An 8,913-nucleotide genomic window follows, 5' to 3' on the forward strand; every position below is an offset into this window, starting at 1 on the left:
TTATTGCAATACATTTATTCATTTAAGTTAGAGAACAATTGTTGTTCTGTTTACATGAATAAAACCTTCTATGGTCATACACACCAACGAAAATGGTTTGTTGGATCTCGATCATAGTGATACACATATTCATAATATTGAAGCCAAAAGATGCATAGTTAATAATGATAGTGCAACTTATTTGTGGCACTGCCGTTTAAGTCATATTGGTGTAAAGCGCATGAAGAAACTCCATGCTGATGGGATTTTGGAATAACTTGATGCTTGCGAACCATGTCTCTTGGGCAAGATAACTAAGACTCCGTTCTCTGGAACAATGGAGCGAGCAACAAACTTATTGGAAATAATACATAGTGATGTATGCGGTCCGATGAGTATTAAGGCTCGCGGCAAGTATCGTTATTTTCTGAACTTCACAGATGATTTGAGCAGATATGGGTATATCTACTTGATGAAACATAAGTCTGAAACATTTGAAAAGTTCAAAGAATTTCAGAGTGAAGTGGAAAATCATCGTGACAAGAAAATAAAGTTTCTACGATCTAATCGTGGAAGAGAATATTTGAGTTACGAGTTTGGCCTTCAGTTAAAACAATGTGAAATAGTTTCACCACTCATGCCACCTGGAACACCACACTGTAATGGTGTGTCCGAACATCGTAACTATACTTTATTAGATATGGTGCGATCTATGATGTTTCTTACCGATTTACCACTATCGTTTTTGGGGTCATGCATTAAAGACAGCTGCATTCACGTTAAAAAGGGGCACCATCTAAGTCCGTTGAGACGACACAATATGAACTGTGGTTTGGCAAGAAACCAAAGTTGTCGTTTCTTAAAGTTTGGGGTTGCGATGCTTATGTGAAAAAGTTTCATCCTGATAAGCTCAAACCCAAATCAGAGAAATGTGTCTTCATAGGATACCCAAAGGAGAAAGTTGGGTACACCTTCTATCACAGATCCGAAGGCAAGACATTCGTTGCTAAGAATGGATCCTTTCTAGAGGAGTTTCTCTCGAAAGAAGTGAATGGGAGGAAAGTAGAACTTGATAAGGTAATTGTACCTTCTCCCTTATTGGAAAGTAGTTCATCACAGAAATCTGTTCCTGTGATTAATACACCAATTAGTGAGGAAGCTCATGATGATGATCATATAACTTCAGATCAAGTTACTACCGAATCTCGTAGGTAAACCAGAGTGAGATCCGCACCACAGTGGTACGGTAATCCTGTTCTGAAAGTCATGTTACTAGACCATGACGAACTTGCGAACTATGAGGAAGCGATGATGAGCCCAGATTCCGCGAAATGGTTTGAGGCCATGAAATCTGAGATAGGATCCATGTATGAGAACAAAGTATGGACTTTGGTTGACTTGCCCGATGATCGGGAAGCCATAGAAAATAAATGGATTTTCAAGAGGAAGACGGACGCTGATAGTAGTGTTACTATCTACAAAGCTAGACTTGTCGAAAAAGGTTTTTGACAAAGTTCAAAGGTATTGACTACGATGAGATTTTTTCACTCGTATCGATGCTTAAAGTCTGTCCGAATCATGTTAGCAATTGCCACATTTTATGAAATCTGGCAAATGGATAACAAAACTGAAATCCTTAATGGATTTCTGAAAGAAGAGTTGTATATGATGCAACCAGAAGGTTTTTTCAATCCTAAAGGTGTTAACAAAATGTGCAAGCTCCAGCGATCCATCTATGGACTGGTGCAAGCATCTCGGAGTTGGAATATACGCTTTGATAAGTTGATCAAAGCATATAATTTTATACAGACTTGTGGTGAAGCCTGTATTTACAAGAAAGTGAGTGGGAGCACTACAACATTTCTGAAAAGTATATGTGAATGACATATTGTTGATTGGAAATAATGTAGAATTATTCTGCAAAGCATAAAGGAGTGTTTGAAAGGAGTTTTTCAAAGAAAGACCTCGGTGAAGCTGCTTACATATTGAGCATCAAGATCTATAGAGATAGATCAAGATGCTTGATAAGTTTTTTCAATGAGTACATACCTTGACAAGATTTTGAAGTAGTTCAAAATGGAACAGTCAAAGGAAAAGTTCTGGCCTGTGTTACAAGGTGCGAAATTGAGTAAGACTCAAAACCCGACCACAGCAGAAAATAGGAAGAGAATGAAAGTCATTCCCTATGCCTCAACCATAGGTTCTATAAAGTATGCCATGCTATGTACCAGATCTATTGTATACCCTACCACTGAGTTTGGCAAGGGAGTACAATAGTGATCTAGGAGTAGATCAATGGACAGTGGTCGAAATTATCCTTACTGGAAGAAGGATGTGTTTCTCGATTACGGAGGTGACAAAAGGTTCGTCGTAAAAGGGTTACGTCGATACAAGTTTTGGCACTGATCTGGATGACTCTAAGTCTTCATCTGGATACATATTGAAAGTGGGAGCAATTAGCTAAAGTAGCTCCGTGCAGAGCATTGTAGACATAGAAATTTGCAAAATACATACGGATCTGATTTTTGGCAGACCCATTGACTAAGCTTCTCTCACAAGCAAAACATGATCACACCTTAGTACTCTTTGGGTGTTAATCACAAAGAGATGTGAACTACATTACTGACTCTAGTAAACCCTTTGAGTGTTGGTCACATGACGATGTGAACTATGGGTGTTAATCACATGGTGATGTGAACTTTTGATGTTAAATCACATGGCGATGTGAACTAGATTATTGACTCTAGTGCAAGTGGGAGACTGAAGGAAATATGCCCTAGAGGCAATAATAAAGTTATTATTTATTTCCTTATTTCATGATAAATGTTTATTATTCATGCTAGAATTGTATTAACCGAAAACATAATACATGTGTGAATACATAGACAAACAGAGTGTCACTAGTATGCCTCTACTTGACTAGCTCGTTGATCAAAGATGGTTAAGTTTCCTAGCCATAGACATGAGTTGTCATTTGATTAACGGGATCACATCATTAGGAGAATGATGTGATTGACTTGACCCATTTCGTTAGCTTAGCACTTGATCGTTTAGTATGTTGCTATTGCTTTCTTCATGACTTATACATGTTTCTATAACTATGAGATTATGCAACTCCCATTTATCGGAGGAACACTTTGTGTGCTACCAAACCTCACAATGTAACTGGGTGATTATAAAGGAGCTCTACAGGTGTCTCCAAAGGTACATGTTGGGTTGGCGTATTTCGAGATTAGGATTTGTCACTCCGATTGTCGGAGAGGTATCTCTCGGCCCTCTCGGTAATGCACATCACATAAGCCTTGCAAGCATTGCAACTAATGAGTGAGTTGTGAGATGATGTATTACGGAACGAGTAAAGAGACTTGCCGGTAACGAGATTGAACTAGGTATTGAGATACCGACGATCGAATCTCGGGCAAGTAACATACCGATGACAAAGGGAACAACGTATATTGTTATGCGGTCTGACCGATAAAGATCTTCATAGAATATGTGGGAGCCAATATGAGCATCCTGGTTCCGCTATTGGTTATTGACTGGAGACGTGTCTCGGTCATGTCTACATTGTTCTCGAACCCGTAGGGTCCACCCGCTTAAGGTTTCGATGACAGTAATATTATGAGTTTATGAGTTTTGATGTATCGAAGGAGTTCGGTGTCCCGGATGAGATCGGGGACATGACGAGGAGTCTCGAAATGGTCGAGACGTAAAGATCAATATATTGGACGACTATATTCGGACATCGGAAAGGTTCCGAGTGATTCAGGTATTTTCGGGGATACCGGGGAGTTACGGGAATACGAGGAAGAAGTAATGGGCCTCATGGGCCAAGTGGTGGAAGAGAGGAGGCAGGGCGCGCGGCCCCCCTAGCCCAAACCGAATTGGACTAGGGGTCCGGGCCCCCTTTCCACCTTTTCCTCCCTCTCCTTCCTTCTCCTTCTCCTTCCCTTCCTTCCCCTCTCCTACTTGGACTAGGAAAGAGGGGGGAATCCTACTTGGAGTAGGATTGCCCCCCTTGGGCGCGCCTCCTCCCCTTGGCCGCCTCTCCCCCCTTGCTCCTTTATATACGGGGGCAGGGGGCACATCTAGACACACAAGTTGATCTTCGTGATCGTTCTCTTAGCCGTGTGCGGTGCCCCCCTCCACCATAATCCTCGATAATATTGTAGCAGTGCTTAGGCGAAGCCCTGCGACGGTAGAACATCAAGATCATCACCATGCCGTCGTGCTAACGGAACTCTTCCCCGACACTTTGCTAGATCGGAGTCCAGGGATCGTCATCGAGCTGAACGTGTGCTAGAACTCGGAGGTGCCGTAGTTTCGGTGCTTGATCGGTCGGGCCGTGAAGACGTACGACTACATCAACCGCGTTGTCATAACGCTTCCGCTGTCGGTCTACGAGGGTACGTAGACAACACTCTCCCCTCTCGTTGCTATGCATCACCATGATCTTGCGTGTGTGTAGGAAATTTTTTGAAATTACTACGTTCCCGAACAGGAATAGCTTCTACCCACTTAGTAACGTAATCAACAGCAACTAAAATATGTGTATATCCATTAGAGGAAGGAAAGGGTCCCATATAGTCAAAGCCCCAAACATCAAATGGTTCAATAACAAGTGAATAATTCATAGGCATTTCTTGACGTCTACTAATATTACCAATTCTTTGACATTCATCAGAATATAGAACAAACTTACGGGCGTCCTTGAAGAGAGTAGGCCAATAAAAACCAGATTGCAATACCTTATGGTCAGTTCTATCTTCAGCATGGTGTCCTCCATAAGCTTCGGAGTGACACTTGCGTAGGATCTGTTCCTGTTCATGCTCAGGTACACAACGTCCAATAACACCATCTACTCCTTCTTTATAAAGATGTGGGTCATCCCAAAAGTAATGCCTCAAATCATAGAAGAACTTTTTCTTTTGCTAGTATGTGAAACTAGGTGGTATAAACTTGGCAACAATGTAAGTAGCATAATCAGCATACCATGGAGCAGTATGAGAAGCATTTATGACATTTAGTTGCTCATCAGGAAAGCTATCATCAATAGGAAATGAGTTATCAAGCACATTTTCTAACCTAGACAAGTTGTCTGCAACGGGGTTCTCAGCTCCCTTTCTATCAGCAATATGCAAATCAAATTCTTGTAGCAAGAGAACCCATCTAATAAGTCTAGGTTTAGCATCTTTCTTTTCCATAAGATATTTAATAGCAACATGATCAGTGTGAATAGTTACTTTAGAATCAACAATATAAGGTCTGAACTTATCATAAGCAAATACAACCACTAAGAATTCTTTTTCAGTAGTAGCATAATTTCTTTGAGCATTGTCTAGGGTTTTACTAGCATATTGAATAACATTTAATTTCTTATCAACTCTTTGTCCTAGAACAACACCTACAGCGTAATCACTAGCATCACACATAATTTCAAAGGGTAAATTCCAATCAGGTGGATGAACAATAGGTGCAGAGATCAATGCTTTCTTAAGTATTTCAAATGCTTCTACATAATCATCATCAAAAAGAAATGGTATATCTTTTTGTAATAAATTAGTCAGAGGCCGAGAAATTTTTGAGAAGTCCTTAATGAACCTCCTATAAAATCCGGCATGACCAAGGAAACTTCTTATACCTTTGATGTCCTTTGGACATGGCATCTTCTCAGTAGCATCAACTTTGGCTTTATCAACTTCAATACCTCTTTCAGAAACTTTATGCCCCAAGACAATACCTTCATTAGCCATAAAGTGGCACTTTTCCCAATTCAAGACAAGATTAGTTTCTTCACATCTCTGCAAAACTCAATCAAGGTTGCTCAAGCAATCATCAAAAGAAGATCCATAGACGGAAAAATCGTCCAATGAAAACCTCACAAATCTTGTCACAAAAGTCAGAAAAAATAGCCATCATGCATCTTTGAAAGTTAGCAGGTGCATTACATAGACCAAAAGGCATACGTCTATAAGCAAAAGTACCAAAAGGGCAAGTAAAAGTAGTCTTTGATTGATCTTTGGCTGACACAAGTATTTGAGAGAAATCAGAATAACCATCTAGAAAGCAAAAATGTGTATGTTTGGATAATCTTTCTAGAATTTGGTCGACAACAGGTAAGGGGTAATGATCCTTTTTAGTAGCCTTATTTAATTTGCGGAAATCAATTACCATCCTATAACCTGTAATAATTCTTTGAGGGATCAATTCATCTTTATCATTAGGATCAACAGTAATACCTCCCTTCTTAGGGACACAATGGACAGGGTTTACCCACTGACTATCAGCAACGGGATAAATTATACCTGCCTCAAGGAGCTTTAGTATTTCCTTTCTTACCACTTCTTTCATTTTAGGATTCAGCCGTCGTTGATGATCACGAACTGGTTTAGCATCTTCTTCCAAATTAATTTTATGTTGACATAGAGTGGGACTAATGCCCTTAAGATCATCAAGAGTATACCCAATAGTAGCACGGTGCTTCTTCAGAGTTTTCAATAATCTCTCTTCCTCATGCTCTGGAAGGTTAGCACTAATAATAACAGGATATATCTTTTTCTCATCAAGATAAGCATATTTAAGAGTATGAGTGTCGTGGGTTTGTCACGGCAGATGTCCTTGTGAAAGGACTTAGTTCTAGAGCCATCGCTGTGGGTTAGCTTAAAGGGGTTAAACCGGACAAGGGGACACGAGGAGTTTTATACTAGTTCGGACCCTTCGAGGAAGGTAAAAGCCTACGTCTAGTTGTGATTGGTATTGCTAGGGTTTCGAAGGCTAGGGAGCGAATCCGCTTTGTCTGGCTCTCGAGTTGTTATCTGTCCCTAAACCGCGGCCGGGTCGTCCCTTTATATTCATAGGTTGACGCCCGCCGGGCTACAGAGTCCCGAAGCCGGATCATAAACGTGTCCGGTTCGGTCTCTACTCTTCCTATCTTACAATACAAGTTACATGATTAGGTCGGTTTACATTTACAGGCTGTAACCCGCCTTCGGGCCTTGGGCCTTCCGTAAAGCGCCATCATCCTTGCATCTTCATGGGCTTCTAATCTTCAAAGAGTCAACCCGGCTACATAAGGCCGGTTTACCTCCAGTAGTAATATCCCCAACATTAGGCCCCAGATTGGTTTGAACTTGTTCATGTCAATCTTCTACACTTAGAAAAAAATCTTCTCTCATATCTTCACCTTGATCTTGTAAACCGCCGTGACGTCATACTTCCAAATTATGATAAACCACCCTGACGTCATCCATCCGTCGATGTCGGAGATTACCTTCATTTAATGTGTATTCAGTCACCGAGGCGACACCTTTATTAACTTATCCATTTTTTGGGCTCCTCGACTCCCGCACTTGCCGTTTTACCGCTTCGCCTTATAAATAGGGGCAGAGGACCCCTTTATTTTCTTTCCGCTACCCATTCATCTCTTCTTCTTCCTCTCGACGACCCCGCACTTGAGCGCCGCCGTCATCTTCGAACCTCGCCTCTGCTTCATCGTCGGCCGCTGCATCAACCTGTTCGCACCAGAGTTCCACAGCGCCCTTTTCGCTGCTTCTGTGGTCGCAGTAAGTCCTTTCCCCCTTCTTTCCTAGATCCATTAGGGTTTCCTCGCTGTTCTTGAGGTTCGTCAGAGCTTATAGCGCTGTTCTTCCTTTGGCCCGTAGATGAACACTTCGTACTTATCATATCTCTTGCCGTGATGAATCTTCTGTTACCCTCACAAATCCTTATACAAAAACTGTTGCAATCCTTCATAAACTATTTCGGGTCTTACCCTTTTTAGGTCGAAATATTTTGCTTTTCTGTCTTACCTTAGATCCGAAAGTTTTATACATCTCTGTGAAATCTGTTTCTCCTCACACCATTATAGGCGGTTTAACTTTGCATAATCAATCTGTACCATTAGCCCTCTGATAAACTGGAAGAGCCTTTTGTCTCCATAATTATATTCCGGTTTAACAGTGTCCGAGTACCCCTGTCGTGGCATGACCTTTTATGCATTATTGCATTGATCTCTGGTTTATGCCATGTCCTCTATTAGTATGTCTCTTACTCCATTGTATCGTACATATAATCATGCGTGATTTATAAACCGGCCTTTCATTTTCAGCTTGTTTGTTTCACAATGGCCAAACAATTCACTGCCTGCAACTGGGCTCGTTCCCGGGTTACTGAGACTCAGTTGAATGAGATGGTCACCATCGGCTCCCTACCTAAGAAAACTGAAATCAAATGGTGAGTTCCCGGAACAGAAAATCCTCCGACCCCAAGGCACGGCAAGGTGGTGGTCTTTGTTGATCACATAGGCCGTGGCTTCAAACCGCCAGGGTCAAAGTTTTACCGAGATGTGCTTGCCACCTTCCAACTTCATCCGCAAGATATTGGTCCCAACTCGGTCTCCAACTTATGCAACTTCCAGGTCTTCTGTGAAGTATATTTACAAGAAGAACCAACTGCAGAACTGTTCCGGTATTTCTTCCACTTAAACCGGCGCACAGAGTTTGTAAATGGACCGAACACAGAACTTGGTGGTGTCTCGATTCAAAAGCAGAAAGAAGTTGAATTTCCTCATGCCAAACATCATAGCCACCCAAAGGAATGGAACCAAACTTGGTTTTATTGCAGAGACACTTTGCCTGAAGATGAAAATCCCCTCCCCGGCTTTCATGATCACAGACTATCCAACACCCACCCAATGCCACAACCCCTGAGCTCTTCAGAAAGGGCAAAATACGCTCCTCAACTCGCCAAACTCCGGGCCTTTATGGCGAACGATTTAATAGGCATGGACTTTGTGCGCTGTTGGATATCCTGGAGTATCTTGCCGCTAAGCGGGCGTCCCGTTTTAATGTGTGAATATACCGGTGAGGTTGACGACCCTCAACGCCATTGCAAATCCAATTATCTGAGGAAGAAATCACTGAAGGTGTAAAGAAG

Source organism: Triticum aestivum, chromosome 2A (assembly GCF_018294505.1).
Source record: "Triticum aestivum cultivar Chinese Spring chromosome 2A, IWGSC CS RefSeq v2.1, whole genome shotgun sequence".
NCBI classification, from domain to species: domain Eukaryota; kingdom Viridiplantae; phylum Streptophyta; class Magnoliopsida; order Poales; family Poaceae; genus Triticum; species Triticum aestivum.